General features: G+C 40.9%; 1 long non-coding RNA gene across 1 annotated transcript in view; it reads right to left on the bottom strand.

Annotated features, from left to right (window-relative positions):
• LOC131465240 (uncharacterized) overlaps window positions 1-25402 on the bottom strand; it is a 52190-nt gene that overhangs the window by 25272 nt on the left and 1516 nt on the right. The window contains exon 2 of the long non-coding RNA XR_009241297.1: window positions 5509-5600. This is a non-coding gene — a long non-coding RNA (uncharacterized LOC131465240). The remainder of the gene's footprint in view (window positions 1-5508; window positions 5601-25402) is intronic.

Genomic DNA, 25402 nt, shown 5'->3' with positions numbered 1-25402 from the left:
GTCTACCTCATTAGGACCAGGAATGACCTGATAAGGTCAGTGTTTATGATAGAAATAGGTCTTAAAGAGGCTACAAATACACACACACATGCATGCTTGCATGTTTAAGGCAAACAGGAACAGGAAAGCAGAGCATCTGAACAGCCTCAGAGCAGGAACATATTGACCACATTTTATTTGTTTTCTGACAAAAACATGTATCTGCAGAAAAAAAAAAAAAGACATTTCAGCAAAGAACAAAAGACTACTTTTCACATGGGTCTCCATGTGTTGTACAGAAAGTTTCACAGTGGAAGAGGTTTCAGAGGGCCATAAATGGCATTATCCCACAAATAAAGTCATCCCCCTTTTAAAGCTTTATATGTCTGTAATTGACCATGATTCTGAACTGGTTTTATCTCCTTGGTTGGTCGCCATTACTGAAACTGTTGCCTTGGGAGAGTTTTGTGTATTATGTGATTCATCTTGTAACTGCCACAACTGAGAGTAAACTAACACAGTTCAAACAGGGAAAATACAACATCATTTAACAGGCTTATTGTTACACATAAGCTCTTAAGTACAAGGTCAGGACATTGTTATAAATAAAAAGTAAGATGACCCTTTTTTTCTGAGAACACTGACACTAACGATCACAGAGTTAAAGCGAAAATGGAGTTCATATGCACATGGTCTGATGTGAAATGCTGAACTAACAGCAAGTCCTTCAAAGTAATGACAAAATACCACTTTTGTTTGTGCCTTTAGTGGTGATTTGCATTCTGCAAATACAAGCGTCTAGTTTGAGAGGACACAGTTGGATGACGAATATAATTTGTGTCTGTGTTTCCAAACCATGAAGTGAAACCATTGTATGACACAACAATGCTATGGGTGACAGAGGAACTGCTTGATAAAGTTTGAGTTGAAATGACGTCGTGTGGTTTAGACTTTTGAGCAATTGTCATGCTTTTAAAGGAACAGCGCTGACAGTTGGAAGAAGAACCAATGCGTCAACTCTGACCTACTCCCTACATGGTCTTTGTTACTCATCACCTACTTCCTCCCTTGCTATGCTGACTAATGTAGGACTTTGTCACTTGAGTGTAAAAACACAGCGTGTTGTTTTATAGCATTTTAAAAATGACTCTTCTTGTCATTTTTTCTTTGTTAACTCTGTAAACGTTGACGCTTAAGACTGATAATTTCCATGTATCTAATTGAGTCGGCACACTAGATTTTCAATTGCGTTAGACATTATTAGCTTCATTACATTATAAAAAGTACCATGAGTACCATTGAGACTTCAGATAATAGTTGTTTTTTTTGGTTAATTGTCATGTAATTTTTTTTCATTTAATACTTTTTAGTTTTCATTTCTACTTCCCCCCTTCCTTGTTTTATGTTCATCATCTTCATCGCGCAATAACTATGTACCGAGACTAAAGGAATTCAAATTGTTTCAGGGCGAAAAAAGTGATGTGCAAATAAGTGTGTCAGGCTGACGGCTTGTGTAAACGGTCTTCTAACAGGAGCACAGTGGGCCATGAATCAACCATGAAGGATAATCAAATCAAATGCAAATGTGGTTTGTTTGAATTTATTTCTGTTGCTGATGCTTGATGCCCCGAGGGGCCCTGTCAGTTGTACAGGGAGGGGCCGTACATAATGACAGGTCACGCTCAAGGGGCCCTTTGTAAGCATGGTGAGTGGGAGCCCTTTTCTTGAGGACAATATTGTAGAATTAGTCCAAGACAAAAGGAGGTGTGAGTGAGAGGGACACGTATCGCCTCCCAGACACACACACACACACACAGATCTGCACAGAAAGTATTCTTAGAACTGCATTGACTATCATTCATTTGGACAGCCGAAGCAAAGCATTATCCCTAACCTTAACCATTACTAGTTAATGCTAAATCCTAACCTTAACCTAATTATTACCTAATATTATTATTAACATTATTATTATTATTATTATAAGAACCAGGTTCTGGTCTCCATGATGAGTACTGGTCCTGACAAGTCACTGTTTAGAAAAGGTTCTAAAGAGGTAACAGATACAAGTACACACTCTCCATAATTTTAGAGAACATAACTTTAAAGCAACACAAAGTAGGATTTGTTCTCAGCTCCCCCCACAGTCGGTAAACGGTACCACACTGCCGTATAATAAAAAATTAACAACACATGGAGAGGAACCTTCATTTAGCGATGTACAGCTTCTTCTTGTTTCCTAGTCTTGATGCCATTTGATCATTAAAAAGCAAAGTGCAATCGAATTAACATGGTGCAACTATTTTCCTATTACCCAGTTGCATTTCAAAGTAAAGCAGAAGTATGCCTCTAGTTTCTAACTAGTGGCATGCAAATCATGAATATTTACAAAAAGATATAATTATACCAGGATTTGAAACGTCTCTGAGCTGTGCTTAGTTTGCTTTCATGTCGTTGAGTTGTAGAACATGCATCTTCATAGAGCAAAAAGGAGTACAACCAATTTATTTTGCATCCCTCTAATAGAAGGACATCGTAAATTTGGTTAATCAACATGGCGCTGATTACAGAAGAGGGGCCTCAATAACATTGTAATTGGAGGCAAGGTCTGAGACCAGAAAGAGCCATGGGGCTCTAAATATGTTGAGAAGTTTATCGCAATGAGGTTCTCAGCCTACTAGTCTTTGAAAACCGTAATGGAGGAGTATGTGGAGACAATAGTGGGTTAACGTGATTGTGTGTGTGTTTGACTAGGCTTGGGAGCTCTCTGTAGTCTTTCTACTGTGCTCCTGATGAGGGGGAAGTGAGACATAATGATGACAAAAGCGACGGGTGCTTGGGAGCATAAAGAGCCTGGTTAATCACAACCCTATACTACAGGAAGTCTCTATTCAATGAAGCTTCAGGCAGCTAAGCAACAGTACAATCTGGGCACTGGAGTGGACCAGCAGGTCCACAAATGTTGCAGTGGGGGATAAAATGAGTTTGCAGCATATATGGCTTTAGAATTGTTGTTGGGTGATGATAAATTGTGTGTATTTACTGCATTTCCCTTGGTGACCATTTTAAGTACTTTGTTGTCATTCACTCCTTCAGATATACATTCTTACAGAGTATTTAAGGCATGTAGACAAGAGGACCTAGGGGTAAAACCCGATCAGCTCCACCACTGAACCACAACCACCAGTAAAAAATTGATTTTTCTGAAATGTTTCCTTACAGCATTTTATGGGATAGATTTTTGGCTTGGTGGTTTCGACCTCATCTCTTTTGTTTTATCCTTATTTACTCTACTCACCTATTTGTGTCTCTTCCGACAACGAGCACAGGATTCCTCCTCACCATTGAATTTTGGAACATTGTTAATTCAGAGCTGTCAATCATCTTAACATTCTGCCACAATAAATAAATACAGGAAGACAACAGAGGCCAGTTAAACAAATATGTGTGCACCCATCCTGACTAACTGCTTATCAGAAGCTAAAAAACACATTAAAAATCTTTCCGATTCCGCCAACTTGCACCCGAATTAGTCAAGCTGAAAATAATGAATTGCCAGTGCCTCACGTAACACAAATGCATCTCTAATGAGTAGTGTCCTACTTGTTCAATTCATTACAGAGATTTCCCGATGCTTTCATCTTGTGCACATGCCTCTGCCTGTGACTACAAATATGATGTGCCTTATAAGATGCCCATGCCTTGTATGAGCGTGTGTGTGGGGGGTGAGGGGTGTTGGTAGTTTGTACACATCCGCATTATCTCTGGCTGCTCATCCGGCTGAGAAGCTGGCCTTAATTACAGCTGTCTGCCTGAGTCACTAGCTTGCTCCCCTGCCCACACAAATAGAGAGCAACAACAGACAGGATCTCAAAGGAAAGGCAAGAGTGGCTTCGCCTTGTAGCCGGAAGGCAACTTCTCCCTGCCAATGAGCTACAAAAGGTACTGTGGGTCTACATCCAAATGGATCTCTAGTCTATTATCCTGTGGGCCTTGTTGACATCCAATTGCTGTACAGCGTCTGGGAGTTTGGGTCTGGGAGAGCTAAATGCATTGTATTTGTTTTTTCCCCCCTGTTGTTTAACTGCGTTTGTTCTTGGATTTCCTTTTGGCCTTTCAAAATCAGCTATTCTACTGTGTATCAATTTTAAGCTCAGAAATTGGGGCTTAAAGTCTGGGGTAGAATTAGGCTGTAACTTCACAGAGACTAAAACCAATTCAGTAGTCATCTCCACAGATTGTGATACGCTTTGTATAGCTGCTTGGATAGAGTCATCACGCAGGTTTTTCCCTTGACCCACCCTGTGCTTCAAACTGTCGACTTAAATGAAAAACTTTACATGGAGACTGACGGGGCTGCAATTAAACATCTGGAAAATACCAGGCACAGCCCAACTTGTTTGGAAATTGGGCTGAGACTATAAATAAATTCCATACATGTCTGTGGCCAGGGCATACCTCAGTATGCAAAGAATCTTGTTTGATGTTTCCATAAAGGCTTGGATTTGGGCCAGGATTTCTTGTGCCCTGTATCGACAGTCCTTAAAGTTTAAGTATAGCTGCATTGGGACACATATCCGCAGTCCATGAATGGACAGTATATAGGCTTATATCTAGTATTTCTGCAGCTGAAATAGTCTTAATCAACAAGTTTGCACACAAATGACAAAATGTCATTTCTCAGCACCATTCAATTTTTTTTCCTGGAGACTGTTTTCATTTATAGACCAAAATAAGTGCCTTGACAGTAATTTATGAATAAAAACTGGTTTTTTTTTGTTTGTTTTTTTTAATAGCCAAACCAATTTAAAGCCACATACCTTTGATTTTTTTCTCACATTATTCTGGAGCTACATTATACTAATATGCTTTTAATGCTCTTGAATCCCACAGGTACATCATTGTAAATGTGCCTGCACCTGTAACATTAAACAGTCACACAACACATTCACTGACTTTAAAACTCTCACGCTGGGCCTGTATGATGGCTGAGCTAAGGTTTTGGCAGCTGAATCGACCTAGTAATAAAATCCCTTGTGCCTGTGATTTATTATTAATAATGATTTTATTTGTTAATATGTATAGTATTAACATTTGTGACTATACTACAAGACTGTTATAATGTTCAGTGAAATGTTGCTGGGGAGAGAAAAGATGGCCCAGTTGGAAAAGTAAATAAATACTATTTTCAGATAATGATACAGTGGGTGAACTAATCAAGCAGTCAAGTTCACCTTCAGTGAATTTATCTGTATTGCACATGAGGCATGATTATACAAATAAACCAATCTTTGTAGTGAGCATTGTGGAAAACAAATATATGTGAGACTCAGCCAAAGTGCTCCAGAGATTCCATTGGCAAAGTGTAAAACATTAAGAAAACAGGTAACAGCCAAGTTATTTAGATTACAAATATGATTCTGAAGCCAAAATAGAATGAAGAATATTTCATTTCTGCAAAAAACCTGCACACAGATCCACTGATGTCATGTTATTATTGCCCATTGCTCAGGACAGAGTTTTTTTTATCACCTGGTGTGAAACTGTGTGACTGTCTTTGCTTGCCTGGCTGCTCCTCTGCTCCTCTTTCTCTGCATTACCAGCAGGGAGTCGACTTCCAAAGCCTGTAAAAGACACACTTCATTAGGTCTCCTACAAGACCCAGACACAACTCAGATACATGAGGAAAAACAAGAAACGGCAGGGGAAAAACCCCCAGCTCTGACAAAACATGCAACACTATTTGAGATATACTATCCTGATCCAAACAGTGCAATTTTGGTGTAAACAAATACTGACATGTCACAATAAACGAGAATGAGTGTGTGTCAATATTGCATCGATGCAAAACATATTTACACCAGGTCCAAGACATTTAGAAATGTGTGTGTGCAACATTATGACATATAGGTCTTCAATAGAAAAAAAACAAAGATATTTCAGTACATGAGCAAAGAAGAGCTGATTATTTTAGGTGTCCTAGTGTTGATGAATGAAATTTAACCTCAAATAATCTGACCAATTAGTTTAAAAACTCTCCAAAAAACACTTTTAAAAACACCAGTGCTTTAAAAGTATAAATATAAGCGCTTCATTACTAGCCTGGTGGGAATTCCTTAAAATCACTAGGTCTTCACATAACCATAAAAATGCAGATTAACCCCAATCTAGAACAATCCAGACACCCTGCAATATAAAAGGAACATTGAACTTCTCATCCCGGAACTAAAAGAAACCTTGAACATATAATCGATTGTGGTGCAAGGGTGAATAAGACAAGTTATAAATAAATGATAAAAAATGACTGAAAGGTTGGCTCCTCCCATCTCCGATTGTGGTCAATGTGGCTGCACATGTTCTGTATGCCCACCAATGTTTTTTTTTACAGTTGGACAGATATTCAGATATTGAGTTATGCTATATTTCAGGAGTGACAGAGACAGAATCAACCTCTTCATCATCACAGGCTGTGCATCAAAATAATTGGCAGCACCCAATTATCCTGTGATCCGTGTGCAGGCGATCTGACGATTCGCTTGAACGCGACTCTGTAATCAGGTGCTATGAATCACAGATTTGCCGCTGCCATGTCATAGTGTTGGACAAAATATGGCTGCCGGTGTCTTTTCAAATGTCACATCGAATTTCAACAAACAAAAACAATGTACTGACAACAAGAGCAAGCTCATGAGGCCTAATCAGCTGTGGTGCAACAGCAGTTACTTAACAGTCGACTGTGGCTTTGGTGCTTAAGGCTGTGAAGCCAGTCGAACTGTAAAACATGTTATACAAGAGTCAGATGGAAGGAATAACTCCTTATTTTATGGTGTTAGAGTTAGAAAAGCTATAGACTATCTTAGTCTTACACTAATACATGTTGTGTTTGTGAGCAGAAGGTGAATAGTTCTACAAATCACATAGCCCTTAGTAACATTTTCATTTATTTTATTTTTTTTTACTTTGTGCTGCATGCAGAGACTGTGTGTTTTGTCGAAGGACACTTTAGCAAAGTGCATCCTCGCTGCCAGGGGAACATTTTCTGGCAGATTACAATTTTAATTGTGCAAACACTTTTCTTGCTAAACTGGCTCAGTTAAAGCTCAGTGCTCACCATTTTTAAGACTGCATATTGACTAACCAGCTAAGTCGTGAACACCAAGTTCAACTCCAGTCCGGCTAATGGACTGGACTGGACTAATGGACCATTTCCACTCTACTCTCTACTCGCCTCGCCTCAGCACGGTTAAGTTTCCACTAGCATTGTACCTGGAACCAGGTACTTTTTTTAGTACGTAGTAGTATGACATCGCCAGACTGCCGGCCACTGATTGGTCAGAGTGCGGTCACAGGAAGAGACGTCCGACACAAAAATCAAGCTGAACAGTGCCGAACTGTAGCTCAGTTAAAAATACTTAACAATCCTGAAAATGTGGGTTAATCCCAAACAATGGAGGAAGTACTGAACAAATATTTTTAATTAACTGATTCTAGTGATTCAGTTACACTGAAAACAACTGCTGTACAAGTCACTAGTGACTTGTTTGTGTGTGTGTTGTGTGTAAAACAAAGTCACCGCAGTTTCGTGCAGCCGTGCAGTGATGACTCTGCCCTCGTTGAGTATAGGTACTTTTTTTGTAGTGGAGATGCAACTTAAACCGTGCCGTGCTGTGGCGTGCCGTGCCTTGCCTTGCCGTGCCGAGGTGAGGCGAGCCTGGACCATCGTGGAAAAGGGCCATACACGCAGGAGTAATGGGACTATGAATTGCATTACCCAGATGTGTTAGTACGACTAAGACTAGCTCGATTTTAGTTTACATCTCATTAAGAAAACCAAATTATTGTCTTATTCCGACCAAAATCAGACTTTTAACTGTAGACTGGCATTGTGGATTCTATTCTTCCCCAGTAATGTACACTCAAAATAGTTTCAAAAGTCAAAACTCACAGATGTCAGACAACATGAAACATCAAGACAAATGTTAAAACACTTCTTTGGGAAGGACGTGGTGGTAGGTCAAGCTTGAGACAAAATACTCTGAATGAATACCCTCTAACCATGACATGATGTTACTGTCAATCAGTGGCTGAACGAGACTGAAGCTGACACTGGTCATGTCACAAGGCGCCTCCTGTCCGTGTGGGGTTATCACAATGCTGCCTCGGCCAGGGACAAATAGTAAACACTGTGACAGAATATTATGGCTGAAATAACAATTGCTCAAATTGTACTGCTCTCTACACGACAAACTCAATATGTAAGGTTCGTATCAGTACAATCTGTCTTTTAATATAATGTGAACATGATGTTGCTCTCAAATCATAGTAGGTTTTATGAGCTAAACAAACACCAACAACTCTAATATTTGGAGATGAAAATATGGCAGATAAACATGCATGTTTTCATACCAATTAGGCTATGATAATGCGCCGTGTCAAGCACTCATCACACCTCAGCGAATTAGCATTTGTGACACATTCTTAGTGAAGGGTATGGCCTACTTCAAGATAATCTTGGTAATAATTACACTAGGATGGAATAAAGCTGAACTGAATATTGAAATATTGGTTGTAATATTTAATTACAACTTAGGAAACATACCTTTCATAAGGCAAGCAATTACATGAAGGACTTATAATTTTCTTTTCCTTGAATGCAGTAAATAAAGATTTTCCTGATTTTTCATAATAAGGTGATTTTCACAATTAAAATGAGTGGTGGTGAGTAAATATGTAAAATCAATAGCCAATGATACTCTATGTGGACACAAAAGCAGGGAAACACTGCAGTATAATTTTTAAAATTCCTGCAACTTGTCTTGGATCGCTGTCAAAATAAGAGTCACAGCCAGTGGACTCAGCTCCCTGTGAAATAATTCATATCATGCTTCCTTCTGACTGCCACTCGTCTCACGCATGTGTTCCCCTTCCACCTGATCCTGTGGTGAAAAAAAGCACATTCCTATTTATTTTAAAAAAAATAGATACCTTTAATCTTTTAATCTATAACATTTAAGAAACCAGTTAAATTTACAGTGGCTTGGCTGCTACGGGTCTCAGACGCAGTCGTCATCGATGTTTGTGTTGAGAACTCTCTCGCTTATACAGAGTTGCTCTCGTTAAAAGCCTCATCTAACGTCTTTGAGAATGCATAACACGGGTGTGACCCTCCATCGGAAAACACCGAGGTTTTCTTCCATAACATTTTAAAACCCCATCAGAGATAAATGACACATTCTGAGTTGCAGCACCAGGGAGGCAGAGGCTACATCGGCTTATGCTTGAGCGAGTATGTAGGCCATATACACCATGGATGCACTGCACACCCTGAGGTGAGTGTAGCAGTTTATTTTCTTTATATATATAAACGTCAAGCAAGCTCCACTGCATCTGTGTGACACGGGCCCTGCCGCAGAGAGGAGTCGGCCCCATGCTGAATAAAAAGGCTCCAACATTATGTTGCTAAAGACAGCAAAATAAAAAAAATATTCTGCATAATATTGTGCAAAATACTGTGAAATATTGTTGTAAATAGTCTGTTTCATCTGAAATTCAACAACTTCAACACACATTTAGCCAGAAATTTCATTAAAACTGTATCCTTCAATTCTGACTACGACCTAGGTGAATGTGAATCATCATTTTAATTCAACTTAGTATGTTGTCATTTTTTTGTTTGTTTGTTTCTCTCTTTTTTCTCAACAATGTAGGTCCTTGGTAGGTTTACTGCTCAGAACAGAAATGATATATGTTACGTTTAAATAGAGAACCAATGCAAAATTTGTATTTATAATCCCCCAAAACATTAGTATCACAACTGGATACAAAACAAAGTAAATGTAATTCAGAAAGAAGGAATAATGTGTATATCACGTGTGTATCTGTTTTGTCCCCTGGTAGAATAAACATATTCTTTCAGGGGAAGATGTGGTTGCTAGGTGATATAACCTGTCAAATCTGTTGATGGGAGTGGGCAAACCAATCCTCTTTTCTTGTCAGATATCAGTGGTGAGATTAGATGTGGAATTTAAATATGAATAAGGGAATCTGAGCTAATTATAACTCCTCGTTTCACTGCTTTGTCAGCACCAGGACATTCACACGAATCAAAAAACTCTGAGAGTTGGAAGGCAGGAGGAGGAAGAAGAGAGAGGAAGAGGGAAGAGAGAGAGAGAGAGAGAGAGAGAGAGAGAGATGCAGATGCAGGGAGGAGGAGTCAAGAGATCAATCCCTAGTTTGGGATTACGTGTGCTCAGATAACATCCTGCACCCCACCCACCCCCACAGAGATGTGCCTCCTTTCAGGATGAGTGTTTCAAGACTGCACTGAGCGATTCCTTCAGTAATCAACACACACACACACACACACACACACACACACACACAAAAGCACACTCCGTCATACCCCCATCCACATAATGCTGCTGGCCAAGTTTACACCTATAGCTCTACGTTATGGTCTCCAAATGCGATTACGGCTTATCTGAAGGAAGACGAAACTACCTTCACCATCGGGTTCATCATTATCACATCCATATTCATACAGTTCAAATCCCCTCTGGAGTAAAACTAAAGGGATTCAAGCACCTGGGATCAGTGGAGAAGGAAGGATTGTAGATTTTACTATTGAGGTCACAGTATAAAAAAAGATATTTTTATTCTCAAAGACTTTTGTTGTACAAAGAAACATCCACCATGGAAAGAAAGTGACAATCCTTTTTTTCCGATACAGTAATCGAGTGCACATGTTGAGAACAATAAAGGGTAAAATACACAGTAAATTTCTTCTTTTTGTTAATGCACAAGCTTGTCATGATAATATGGGTGGAGCTGTGAAAATAAAGGATGGTTGTTTGCTCTGAAGATACAGAGAATAAAATGATAGATGCTTCCATGGGGTTAGGTTTAATTACGTGGGAGAGGAAGTTGTTTTTTTCACGCAAATACAGCAGCTTTTCCTATATATAATATGTCTTTAAACACCCCAATAGATTTTTTATTTTTTTTCCATGCACCGTATGTGGTAGCACCGCTGGAGACCAGTGGTTAACTGGAAAATGAGACCACCACGGAGTTTAATTAAATGTCTGTCCATTCCCCCCGTAACTCCAGTTTGTGTTTCATGTTCGTTGAATAAAAAAAAAAAAAACATTAAGTCGTGAACTTATTTCCACTGTAATCCTATAAACTTTGTAAAGCTGACATATGTGAGAACATAGATCTTCCCTCAATCAAAACAAATAAGTGACACAAGGACAAGGTTTCACAACATTTCAGTCTTTTTTTTTTATTTTGGTTGGCATTATAAACCTGTCTGTTAATAAACAATGTTTTGGTTTTGACCTGTCATCATGATGGTAAAAGCGACTACGGAGAGTGACTGGTGTTGGAAAAAAAACACAGCACCATCTAAATGTATATTATTCCCCTATAAGTCTTCCATTCACTGGGTTTTGTTGGACAAGACAAGGAAAATAACAACTCATTGTACGACACAAAGGAACTTCATTATTCTGCATCCAAAACAATGAATGGCTTTCAATCAGTATGTTTATCACGCACGGTGCTCATTATAACATCATTATAACATCATCTTGAGCATCTTGCTGCGGCAGAGTCTTTACAACGGCGACCCGACGTGACACAAGAGCAAAAATATGTTGAACAATGTTCAGCAGTCAATATAAAAGGTTTGTTCTAAGGCTCTGAAAACAAATTAGTGTTATATTTCAGCAATTACAAACATCTGCAATTATTCTAATGGTAGTATATTAAGTTCTTGACAATTGACCAATAAACATTCTAATGTTAAAGCACAAGAAGAAAAGAGAATGTCCTTTGCTACTGAAAAGCCATTTGTAAAACATCTGGGTAACATAGAGCTTTCTCTTTCACTCTCTTGTTCTACTTCCTTTGTCTTCCACTGCATTTCCAATAACCTCTCGTTTCTACTTTACTTTGTCTTCATGGCTACAACTCCACTGTAACGAATGTTTCCCATCACCGACCACAGGCCTACCTTCAAACCACGGCCTCAACGGTTTCTTACCACTTCCACCTCCTTGACTTTGTATGTGCGTATGTAAATGTGTGTTTAGGGGGCTGCTGTATGCAGCGCACGCAGCTGCCAGAAATGCAGGCGAAAAACCCTGATAGCATCATCGCACAGGAAAGAAGACACTGCCATGCTGGTGCTGCTAAATGTGGAGGAAAGGAGAGAATTGCAGTGAAGTGCTAATCTGTCTCTTTGTGGATAAAACAGATGTTCAGCGAGCATGGGAACTCTTCAGACTCCTTCACTGCGGCTTCTTTGTGCAGGTCAGAAGAGCAGCGAGTCCTTATCCAAAGTTTATTACCACTACTAATTAGCCAAGATGGATGCACAGTTCCTAAGCCAAATATTCACACATAGACTTTAGGCAACAGAGAAAAGATTAATTTACAGCCAAAGTCTTGGCTTACACAACGCCCACTATAAACACACACACACACTCGCAGTGTCTCAGAAAGCTTTCAGTGATTATAAACAACTTATTTACGGCCCTTTTTGGTTTGGTGCTGTATTCATAGATTTTATTTTTGATAAATGATGGCACATAATTCATCCAGTATTATGCCATAATATTATGGGTGTGATTGACAGCTGGAATCATCCAATGGGAGCCTGTTTGCAGGTGATGCCTCTGTACTTCTGGCATGCAAAACAACAACGCGGCGAGTCCTCAGACGTTCTTACAGACGACGTGACTACCAGCTGCCACTCGAGCAAAACTGAGATCTGGTAATGAATGAAAATGAGAAGTGAGTGATTGTGATTGCTGATTTAAACGGTGAAACAGATGACTGACACATTGTATTGATGGAGTTGTCCAGGTGGTTTTAGGCCGACAGTAAGTTGTGTTTGGAGCAGATTAAACTGTAATAATCAATCGTCATTGTTTGACAAGATGCAATAATAAAAATGATTCTTCTCCATAATGTACTTTTCCTTACACAATTCAAATGTAATCCTCTGTGAGGTGAACGACACATATGCAGACACTAATCTTTGCATGTTTTACAGTATTGACATTACGCAAATATATGGTAATTTGTGCATCCTGTTTTTGGTGGAGCCTCTGTATTTGACTCCATAATGAACAGTTTCCTCATAAGCCAAAGTCACCCTGACTTCTATCACATTTTTATAATTATTCCCAAGGCAATAGATGCATATCAGTCCACTATCTAGTTTACTAATCAGCGTATCTAATATGCCGCAAGTGAACTTTGCTCAAAGCCCGCATGCTCGATCCCTGTCCCCCACTGCCGTACCCCTCGTGTTCCTGTCCCTTGCTCCACATCTTTTATCGCTTCACATCCAGAGGGGAAATATGAAGCTTTTGGAGTAAATCAAGGCTTTCCTCTTCATAAATGCCTATGCAATTAACTTAACTATTTTCTCCCACTGATTTACGGCCACCATTTTGGAGACTGAAGTCAGCCTGGCCCTGTAAGATTCAAAAGATCAGGGTTAGTTGGATAAGTTCCACACTCACACATGCACATGCACACACTTTGAACCGCTGCGCGCTCACACGTACACTCACTCCAATCTTCCGCGAAAAGAAAGTGAGAGAAAAGAAAGAAAAGGAAAATATGAGTGAGAAGCACAATGGCAGAAGAAATCAATAATGGAACGCTAAAGTGCAAATTGATCTTACAATGGCGTATGACAGTGTGAAGCAGTGGCATGTGCACGTTAACCGCAGAGAAACAAGACACTGCTTTGGATAAACATTAAAAAAGTGATGGGTTTCCGTTTTGCCTTTTGACATACATGTGCCAAACAGATCCATCTGTGTTTTAGTCTCATAAAAGAAACTGCTCTGTCATCAAAGTGCACTGTAGGAGAGTCTTCATTGGTTGGTTTGATGCAAGTGACCCCTGCTTTTAAAGAAGCAACTGAATTCCACTGACTTTGTAATCCCTCATTCCTCTTAAAACATTATTTATTTCACAAATGAATAAAAAAGGATTATGAAAAAATGCAACACATCATCTACGTGGCATAAATGTTGCACAAAATGGCGGTTGCAGAAAGCACCTGGAGTTTTTGTGGTTTTCTTTCTTGAACTTGAACCACGGGGGAGTTTTTGTGAACATTTAATCAAAATTTAGCTAAAAGTTTTAGTGTGGTTGCGTTACAGCAGCTTGGTGTGCCTCACTGTTCTCTTCTGTTAATGCATGAATGCAGGTATTTGGAAGATGTAAGAGAAAATGCAAAAAAAATAGTACAAATATTTTGCTGGATTGATTAGGTTTAATGTGAGACATCACATTTCTCTATAGCACACAGTGTCCTGCCGCAGTGCTTTGCAGGGCTCACAGTAACGGCGTACGTGGGTACTCACTGTAAGTCGGATCAGAAGTGTAGGATGAAGGCTTTAAAGTTAAAAGAAACCCAGACATAGTGAAGTCAGATTTGATTCGTAATCTTAATCGCTGTTAAATGTTGCCGTGGAAGCACAGCTGTGGCAGGTTAAGAGGCTGACTCTGACGCACCTTGAAAATTAGAGCACGGGGAAAAAAGACATTCTGCAGACACAGTTCATATAAAATGAGGCTCCTTTCCATACTCAGGTGAGGGATTAGGATTACAGACCATGCAGTCTTCTCATCTTCTTCAAGAATTAACAGGTTCTTTTTTCTTATTTTTCCTTTTAACCCACCAAAGACGATTACAGCACATATCACATTTATTAAGCCAACGTATATATATAATTCTATACACTCCACTAATTACACAGACCTATGGATATTTACTTTCAGTGTTTGCTGTGAAGTTCAGCGGAGTTTCGCTTGACAAGAACATAAGCAGTGACAGGATCTTCTTTTTGCGGGCGGGTTTTTTTTGCTCAGTACTTGTGTGGACTAATTTTAGATAAGCGTCTATATTTAGGATGGAAACAGTTGTGATTTTAATCATTTATTTCCAAATTGGCCGATAGGGATCAACTTTCACATAATTTAAGGGCTTTGTTCTGTAGATGTGTCCACAGATCTCCCAGTTTGTTTTTACTATGACTTGCAGAATGCCTCAGATCCTATTTTGTGACTCTGTCTATTTACTGAAATGCTTTTCAGACATATAGGCCAAGCAGGGCCCCTCCCAAAACCTAGCCACATTTCCAAGCCCTCTGCATGCATTCCCACACACACATATGCCAATCTAGACCCCGGCGCAACCCATGTCTACTGGCTATCTTACTGCACACTGGCTCCTTTTTTCCAGAAATAGTGAAGTCTGATGTGTCTGCGTGTGTGTGTGTGTTTAGGGATATATTAGTGCATACGTTGTGGACGTGCCGGGAAGCCGGCATACATGTGAAGCCTTACATCAAAGGCTACAGTTGCGCACTTCATGTTTTTTGTAGTGATTATGCTGTTTGTGTGTGTGCAGAAGGCACAGACTGCAGATACATTCAAAGCACGAGGGAGCAAGTTGTGATGCGTGTGGTAGCATTCAGGCAGATGACCTTCCTCTCTGCTCCCTCAGCCCCTACCCTGTGGTACTCAAACCCATCGACCCCACCGTGCATCTCCCGCATCTCCACCGTGCCACACTCACAGGCCAGTAGGTCATCCCCCAGATGAGGACATCATAATCGAGGTATGTATATGACTGAGGTCAATTTCAATTATGCTTCTGACGTTTGACTCAATTTCGGTCAAATCATTTAATACTAGTTCCCATGAGAGGAACTAGTGCATGAACAGGAAGGATGACCATGTTCAAGGGTGGGGGACCTAAATCTGTTCACACAGTCTCATTATGGGGACAAAAAGCAAGACATCCGTAATGTAAATTACTACATTTTAAGGAGAAGACATGTTTTTTAAGGTTAGGATGATGTTAGAGTTAGGTTAGGGTTAGGGTCAGGGGTTAAGATTAGGATTAGGCCAGTAGTAAATATGGGTAAGGTCAGAGTAAGTCTCCAGGAAATAAATGTAAGTCGCTGCAATGTCTTTTTAAGTCATGGAAACTTTATAGTCACACACAAAGCAGTATTCTTCATGTAGGACTATTTAATCATCTTGATCTATATGTTTTTGAAATGGTGCCTCTAATAGTTTATGTCTGTCAAGTCAAAAGAGCATTTGCAAGAATCTCACTGTGTTTATTATCAAAATGGTTGTTCTTCTTCCTTACAAACCCTTCACCGAGGGCAATTAAAATATTACATTATCAACATAGTTTAATTATTATAATAATTTTTGTTGTGTTTTTTTCATTTTTTTGTCATAAAGCAGTTTTTTGTTTACTGTCAAACGTATGTAATGTATTTTCCAGCCAAATTATAGCACGAAATAAAATTGTGCTGGTATTATGCTGGTATAAAAAGACGGTATTATGTATGCTGCTACATGTCAACATGTGTAATTTCGATTGCAGAGTTCAAGAGTTGAGCTCGGACCTAATTTTGGTTCACGGGAAAACGACAGGGTGTGACTGAATGTACAGCACTGGATCACCGTGTTGTGGAAATAATTGTTGTCGTTTGTTATCAAAACAAAACTGTCCAGCGTGACGCAGCGAGCCGTGCTGCTGAATCACTGAGTCGCAGCGCTCCCTTTGCTTTTCACTTCTTGCTCCACATGGCCACTAAATCGCAGAGACAAGAACACACCAGCAGCTTACCTTTGTGTCAGCCCAAGGCACAGAGCTCTTTCTCCCCTCCCCTACACCTTCACTTTGTAGCCCATGCCAAACACTGTCACCCCAAATCTCCTACTAACCTGCCTCCTTATGGCAGCAGTGCTCAGAGGGAAACCGCGATGGCATGGCGGAGCCACACGGTACCATCTGCTTCAGTGGGGCACATGGTGGTGGAGAGGAATCGGCCTCCTTCCTGAATCAACCAACCTCCCCCTTTTGAATTCTTCATCCTATGTCGTCGAGATCACCACCCGCCCCCCCCCCAAAAAAGGAGAAAAAATCCCCCTGATAATTTTCAAGCAATGAGAAGTCCCTCTGCACTTGGATTATGAACGCCTGCTGTAGCCATGGCAACTTTGTATTTGAGGAGTGGAATACAGGGGGGGTGAGGAGGGTTTTTGGGTGGGGAGGATGATCATGAGATGTGTGTTGGGGGGTTGCATAGAAAGTGGAGGCATTGTTGTATTGGTATTCAGGGTGTCAGCAAACCAGAGTAATTGCTAGGTCTTTATTAAGAGGAAGAGTTAAGGGCTTGTCTGGGGGGTGCAACGCTCTAAATTCCCTCCAGAACACAGCTGGAGGGAATAAACACACACTGTCTTTATACTTCCTGTTGAAGGAATCCTTTATCTTTTATATTCACAATTTATTTTTCCACAACAATGATGGAAGGGTCAATTTAATTTGCCCGGGAGCAAGAGTGAGACATGACATTGCGCCTGTTTCCATGCTCAGATTTATCGATGCAAGCGCTCACATTTGTGTCATTATGCTTTTCAGGTACAAAAAAAAAAGAATGTAGCCAGCTATTTACATTCACCCTATGTTCAAAAAAAAATCTGTATTATGTGCCACATGTAAATCCTACAAACGTAATGTATGTGATCTGTTTACTGTCTCCCTGACGGAGTATCTGGAGCTCTCTCCGGGATGTATATATCTGCTTTCAGCTCCTTATCAGGCGCTCACAGTGTTCCCTGTAAAGTACAGACTCAACCACTACGTATTTGCCGTGAAACGACAGACTTAGAGGGAAAGAGAGAGAGAGAGAGATGGAGTAGGGAGAGAGAGGGGAGGCAAAAAAAAACTCCTGACACCTCAGACTCCACTTCACAGCCAGTGAAGGAAGAAAGCGAGCGAGCCGCTAAGTCCACCCCCCACCCGCCCACCCCCAACAGCCGCCTGCAAGGTGGAGATATTACTGTTCACATTTGGACAGATGCGAGGATCTCACAGTTGTGTGTGTGTGTGTGTGTGTGTTCGTGGATATGCGTGTGTATGCAAGGTGAAGGCCTTAAACTGTATCACTGAGATTGTCCACATTCACTGTTCATGTTTGAACATTTAATTCCATGACACGGTGACAAAGACGATCGTATCAAAGCTCAACTGTAAACATGTCCTTTATCCTAAAAGTTGGAAAGCGTGTTGATTTCTGTGTGGTTGCGGTTGAGGTAATTGTATGCAAGATCTCTAGTGGGAGAAGTTGGACACTCGCTGGAAACAATGAACGGATGCTGGGTTTTGTGTGTCCCAAATGGTCAATTTAGGGAGACTGTAAACGTTTTTTTTTTTGCTGTGGCCGTATTTCTAAATGCACAGCAGGATTTATTTTTTCTTTTCTGAGTGTGAACTTCAAAAGGCTTTTGTGAATGAGCTGCTACATGGAACAAAACAAACATACTGCAAGAGACAGAAACCCTATTGGGTGCAATACTGTGTACTGTACAGCCAGACAGTAATAGCATAATCAAACAGGACATGATCTTATTGCCCTCAAATGTCAACCGCTGATAGTAAACATTCAAGACCACTTACCTGGAGAGTAGCCAAGCAAAAGAGAGACAGAGGGAGGAAAAAAAAAACCTACAGTGGACACAAGGCTGGAAAAGCTTGTGAAATCATTTCTCCAAAATAAAAACAGCTGCAGTCAGCACATGAACTGACACAAAGTGGATAACTGGGAGAAGGCCTGAGTGACTTGTCTAAACCCAATGTCTTATGCACTTTCATGTTGCATTATATTTAATTATACATCATACTGGGGCAGCCCTTAACGGGGTCTACTCGCCTCACAGGTAGAAATACTTTAATAATTCAGTAGTCGACGTGTAGGATAGGATGTGGTGTGAGTGCAGGAGGAGAATAAGCTTACTGTTACTCAACCCTCAGCTCCATCTTGCTGCAGGACAAAATGGATTTTCAGTAGGGTTAAACGGCAGACTTTCACAAGCGTGCGCCCCGCAGCATCAATGAACCAAGTTATTCAAGAGCAAAACACCAATGTTACGGTTTACATCTCACTTTTGATGCCACAACAATTAATTGGCAAGCTGTTTATCTGAAAATCAATCGGAACACGGCAAACCAGCTTAAACCATGTCCGTGTTTCTGCACTGCACGCTTTATTACAGGTTAACAGTTGGCTGCCAATTATTTCCAGCCATGCCCATTACTGTTATCTTTCTTTCATCCCATGTACCTAATACATATTCTTACGCGTGTTCCATTACAAGAAAGCAAGTTGCAGGTGTAGCTATAAAAAAAGATCTTATTGAGGCTACAAGGATGGAGACAGAACACACATTTATAGCAGGAATAATGTTGCCAGTTTCCTCCCACAGTCCAAAAACATGTTGGACACTCTAAACTGTCCGTAGGTGTTACTGTGAGAGTGAATGTTGTTGTTTGTCTCTGTATGTGTGTCCTGTGATGGACTGGCGACCTGTCCGGGGTGCACCCCATCCTTTCGCCGCCCCTGTGTCAGCTGGGAGTGGCTCCAGCGGCGCCGCGGCCCTCATGTGGAGGATAGAGCGGTAGACAATGAATTAGTGAACGAATTGATAAAAGGAATGCAGCATGCAGAAGTAATTCATGTGCTTCCTCAGTAAACAATAATGTGCTGGTACAAAATAATGTACACACCATCTGTTGTAAAATGAAACCATGAAGGACCGAAGTTACTAGAAATGGAAAAAAAATAACCACTTAAAAGTGTCTGTGTTCACGTCAATGTTTGTGGTCTGTGAAGATTCATACGATATACATGAAAGTTTCCCAGTTATTCAGTAAATAATCTGTTAATCTACAAAAGACAAACAAAACATATTAAAATGAAGGTTTGTTCCCTTGTTAATTGATTCGTGCTTTGACTATAGAAAGAGCTCGACACCAGATCGTCCGTGATATAATGTCGCAGCATATCTGTACACTGTAGTACCACAAAGAGCAAACATACAGTATGTGTAAGGGGGAATAAAATGCAGTGTTGCTTTGTCTGCACATGGCTGACAACGCCTGCAGACAAATACTGCAGGAATGCCGTTGTAATTTTACAGTGCAGGCACACTTTGGGGGTAGAAGAGAAAAATAGGTTACAGACACAATAGCGGAATACGAACGATGCTTGTCTTAGCGCTTTAATGTTCCCAGCTGCTGTCTCCACTGACTGTGTTGAAAGGCGGCTTTGGGTGCACAGCGGGAGTCCAGAGGGTGGGAATGTGTTGTGCGCTTCTCAGTGGTTCCTGCTGAAACTTTAGCATGAAAGAGAAATCTTTGAATATTCGTGCTGTCGTCTTTTTTTTTTTTTTTTTTTTTTCCTGCAAAAGTAAGCTGCTCACTTCTGTCAGCCGCTGACAGGGGAGAAATATGTAGCTTTTACCTTTGGCATGAGGGCTTTAACACTTCTCCAGGTGCAAACGCAGGTGAGACATAGATTAATACTGTAAGTGATCAAAAAGATTTCGGGCATTACAATGTCACTTGACGCATATAAACCACACTGAAGTCGAGCACAATATGAGAGGCAGTGAGTTAGATTTAAACAATACATCTAACGCACTTAAATGTGGACTTCAGCAGGTATAGTTTATATATCAAAATGGAGGGGGGAGTGTTGGGGGGATGGAGTGAAAGACACAGAGAGAGAGGAGTGGATGCAATGAACAGGAAGCATCCGGAATGAATTCCCAAACATGACCACGCATGGCTGGGCTGAACTGGCCTGGATGCGGGAAGGGAAGGTTTGGTGGGGGGTTGAGAAACTCCTACATGTCCAGCTGGACAAAAAGAGAGAGACAGGAAGATGGCAGAGAGAGAGAGAGAGAGAGAGAGAGAGAGAGAGAGATGGAGAGAGGAAGGAGAGAGAGAGAGAGGAAGGAGAGAGAGAGAGAGGCCCCCAGGCACTGACAGGTGTAGCCCTCCACTCCAGCTGAGGCCTCACAGCTGACCTGGATCTCTGGATAATTCTCTCTACATCGCTCCCTCGCTCTCTCTTGCTCTCTCTACCCCTGTCAAAATACATGCTTTGACTTTGAGGGTTACACACACATGACAAGATATGGTTTGTTACACCGTGATCACTATACTTCATTTAATATGGCATGTCTACCAACCAGGCTGCGGCACAGTCACAATTCATCACACAGTTACTTGCTTTAAATTGGGGGAAAAACTAGCACCCACATTTGCTCATACGATCAAACAGAGCATCAAGCATGTGCAGTAATAAGAGAGTCTCATAAAAGTAGCTGAAAAGGCATCTTTTTGGCTTAGCTGCTGGTGGCAAGCAACAGAAAATATAGGATGACAGGAAGAACATCTGTGGATGGATTCACAACCATGACGTGTAATTAAACGACCTGGACCTCCAGACTAACCGGACACCACAGAATCAATAAATGCACTTGATGCAGTTTCTGCTTAGATAAATGCTTCAGAGTGAAATACACTCCGGGTGTGTATTAAAACAAGGGTCCTATAAGCTGAGTGTCTCTGTGTTTCTCACCACACTGATAAGTGGTCTCCATTTATGTAACACTATTTTTTTTTTTTAGTCTTGACGACCTCGCAAAGCTGCTTTACCCCAATACAGCTTTGCCATCCCACTCGCAGCCATTCACTCCCACATTCCACAGCACCTCTCTTTCTGTTATACTTCTATCACAGCCATTCATACTCTGCGGGATCTAACCCATGACCTTACGGTTAAAGGACAACCTGATCTACCACTGTTCCCCCACTGGTGTGGTCGGTGCAGATGTCTCAGATTTTTTTTTTTCTTTTTTCAAAACCACATTTGCAAACCGTCTCTCATCCCCAGAGCGTCATATACCAGCGCCCTGTCACAGCCCTCAGTGTCGCCTGACAGATGCACAAGGTAGCCTTCTGGATCTGAAACGAATGCACCAGGCTTTCAATTGACTCAAATGTAAGCCCACTGGCGGCACATTTAGATGCTTAGAGCAGAGCAGCGGTAAAATAAAAATCGCAGTATGAGGTTAAGGTTAGGGCCAAGAAAAAAGGATTAGGATAAATACTTTTATTTTATTAATATCATCAGCCTTTCCATGCCTAATAATAAATCATAAATAATTATAAATAATAAAAGTATACATTGTCCTTGTCATGTGACTGCTGAGTACCAGTTTGATGCTCACAGTGACATTAAAGTGTGGACGGACACTTCAGGGCAGCTGTGCGGAAGGGTACCTTGTGCGTCTGTAAGACGACGCCGAGGGACGTGAGAGCGGCGGCATATGACGCTCTTGGAATGAGAACAGGCTGACATTTCCTTTAAAAATTCAGTTGCTTCCCACCACAAAGAGAGAGAGAGAAATAAAAAAACAACTTCCCCCCCCAGTTAACTCTCTTTTTTGTGGCTTTGCTAAGAGGATAAATAAGTTGTTTGTGACTTTTCACTACGAAACTCAAAGCATCGGAGTCGTTTGCACTGAGAAACAGCCTGATTCAAGATGGAAAAGGATCATGCCTCTGATGGATGATGAACGTGTAATGCAGTGCAGAAGGTGATGATTTCTACAGCAGATGCTTTATCTGTTTGGTAGATTTACTTGTCATAATCTGAGGGTGAGCTGATGCACGTTTATTAAATACTGCTGAGCCAGTTCAGGTAAAACAGATCAGGTTGTCATCTTGTCCAATGTTGTAACATTAATTGCTATGTGCAGCATTAAGACGTATCCCCTTTGTTACATGAACCATCAGCACAATTAAAAGTAACCACAAATGAATTCAGTTTGCTTCACTGGGCCGTTACGTGTGGTGACTCTTAACATGACGGGTGAATGATTATTCCAATATGACAAGTTACAATGATAAGGTCAGTGCTGCTGTACAAAGAGGGACAGTTTATGTCGCTCCACAAAGGACTAAATTAAACTCATTTTAAATAAACAATGAATGTGCGCGCGTGAACGAGAGCAGATTGATTTGCAGTTAGCGGCACGGTAATTAATCTTATACTGCAAGTTAGGGTACAGGAGAAACGCACAAAAAGATAAAATCACAATGAGCGCCATTGTGAGAGCAGCATTGTTTCATGTCATTGTCAAATGTAATGTACTGTATTTATTGCATGCTTTGTCTTTCTCTGAGCTAAAAGGGGGCTTCATTCTTAGTTGTTGTAGAATTCAATTCCCCTAAAAGAAGGCTGCAAATTGGATAATTGGTTCGTATCTTGTGCAGGTTTTTGGCGAGAACATCAACAATGACATGAGTCAGATCATGGCTGCATATACTCACGCACATTAAAATGTGTTTAAACTGCTTTAGAAAATCCAGTTAAACATAATTGTTGTTCGATTAAATTTTTATGTCCATGTAGGTTTTAAGTGAATGAGGTAATATAGCCGTACCTTGTGGGATCCGTTCATCGTGTCACCCATAAGAATCTGAACTCCCGTTTTAAAGCTTCCTCGTTCTCAATTTGTGTCATGTCGTTGTTTTCGCAAACGGCATCACCTGCAACCAGGCTCCTATTGGACAATGCCCGTTGTTATTTTCCCACAGATGTCAGTTCAAACACTGAAGTTGCCCCCTGAAGGCTATTCAGTATATTGTACTTCCACACTGGAGTCCTTGGGAGAACCAAACTGAACCGTTGTACGTCCACTTTTTATATATGGTGATCTGTAAACGCTTGTGTGATCATTTTTGCAGCAAACTTTGTAACTTTTAATACCTCAGGGACTTTTTTTTTCTTAGATAAAATCAAGTGATAAACATGCAAGTGTGTGCATCAGTGCATGACCTCCCCGAACACACACACACACATCTCTTTAAACAAACTGTCTCTCCTAAGCACACACCGATTCATTCAACCACACTCATGTGGATATTATCAGTGGTGCTCAGCTGAGCCTCCCGGCCTGTCCAGTCCCCACTGTGTTGCTGTGACCAGGAGAGGAAGAGCTTATCTCAGCCCCCGGCTCTTCCCTCAGCACCATGCCTTGGCTCCAGGAGCTGGGAGGCAGATGCCATGCAGGCCCCCAGTGTGGCATGTTTTGGTGGCCAAAGCGTATAGCGTTTAAAGCTTGAGGGACAGGCTTTTGAACCAGACAGTCCATCTTCTCTGCATGTTTGTGTGTAAATGTGTGTGTCTGTGCAGGCCACACAGCAGATGGAGGTAAAGGCTTTTAGTGTAACCAATTCCCCGTGGCCCACCTGGACCTGATCAGAGCAGTTGGAACTCACTTGCAGTCGCTCCCTCTCTCTCACACTCACACACACACATATTCATGCACAGACTTAGCAGGCTGTATTCCCTGGATGGTAATAAATGGGAGTGAATTGCAGTGTTATTCCAGGAAAATGCTCTTCCTTTAAAGACATGATCAGTGGGAAGGGAAGAGTTATATCGTATACATATGGTGATGAACACTGAGGGCCACACTGTTTTCAGAGACGATTTCACATAAATCAACAACAAGACGCGACCAAAATCCTTACATTTACAATATTTTCTCACAAGTCACTCTGCTCTCCATTATCTCCTGTCATCCAACGCTTATTGAAATTGAGAGTATTTCAAAGGACAACAAAGGCAAAAATTGGGGGTTTTCAGAAAGCCTCGTGTCTGAGAAACTCCAACTGAGTCTTATAGAGAAGAGGTTAACAGCTTCCAAAAGCTCTTTTTCGTTTCAGCGAATTATGCTAAGTGTTCACAAAACATTGGTCTAAATATAGGACTTGAACGCACCACAGATTAGCTGGAACACTAATGGTTCTATAAGCTGGCAGAGCTATCTGCTGTCTTTGACTGGCAAGTCTTTGAACTCCACAGCTCCAACTCATCCTGCAGTGGGTAAATATCTGCATGTACACGTGTGTGCGTCCACTCACATCCTGTCTGTGTAGGACTAATGGTTTTCCTGTGTTTTGAACAAATCCCATGTGTTCAAATGATTGGTAGAATTTGCTGGCTATCATACAGCAATAGAATAATAATGAAGTTACTAGAGTCTATTTGAGGGTGAGAGCACCTTCCTCTTGGCTCTTTAAAGGTATTAAAGAGAGACTGACATTTGCTTTCTTGGGGCCAACTATCATATATTTAAGCTCTCAACCCCCGCAAATACAGAAACACGCTTTGACTTGGAGTCCTGTTTCAGTGAACAGGCACTAATATTTCGTTTTTTCTTTGAAGTCTAATCACAAATGTGCATGTCTACCACTCACACAAGCACAATGCCTTTGCTCGGAAAGAGTGACTGCAGTGTATGACCCATTTTGCAGAGGCAGGGCTTTGGTTTCATAACTACGAGGGTGCGAGTGAGCATGCATGTGTGTATGGATGCATAAAGAGTTTAATACGGCGGGATGATGCAGCACGAAGGGCATTTATATCTTAAAAAGAATTTAAAGAATTGCAAAGCTGGGTTTTTGGTAAAAATGCTACTGTCAAATGTTCAGTCGTAATGCCATTAGCCA

The sequence above is a fragment of the Solea solea genome, chromosome 9 (assembly GCF_958295425.1).
Source record: "Solea solea chromosome 9, fSolSol10.1, whole genome shotgun sequence".
NCBI classification, from domain to species: Eukaryota; Metazoa; Chordata; class Actinopteri; order Pleuronectiformes; family Soleidae; genus Solea; species Solea solea.
The sequence above is the reverse complement of the archived record's forward strand: the minus strand, read 5'-3'. Positions and strand labels throughout refer to the sequence as shown.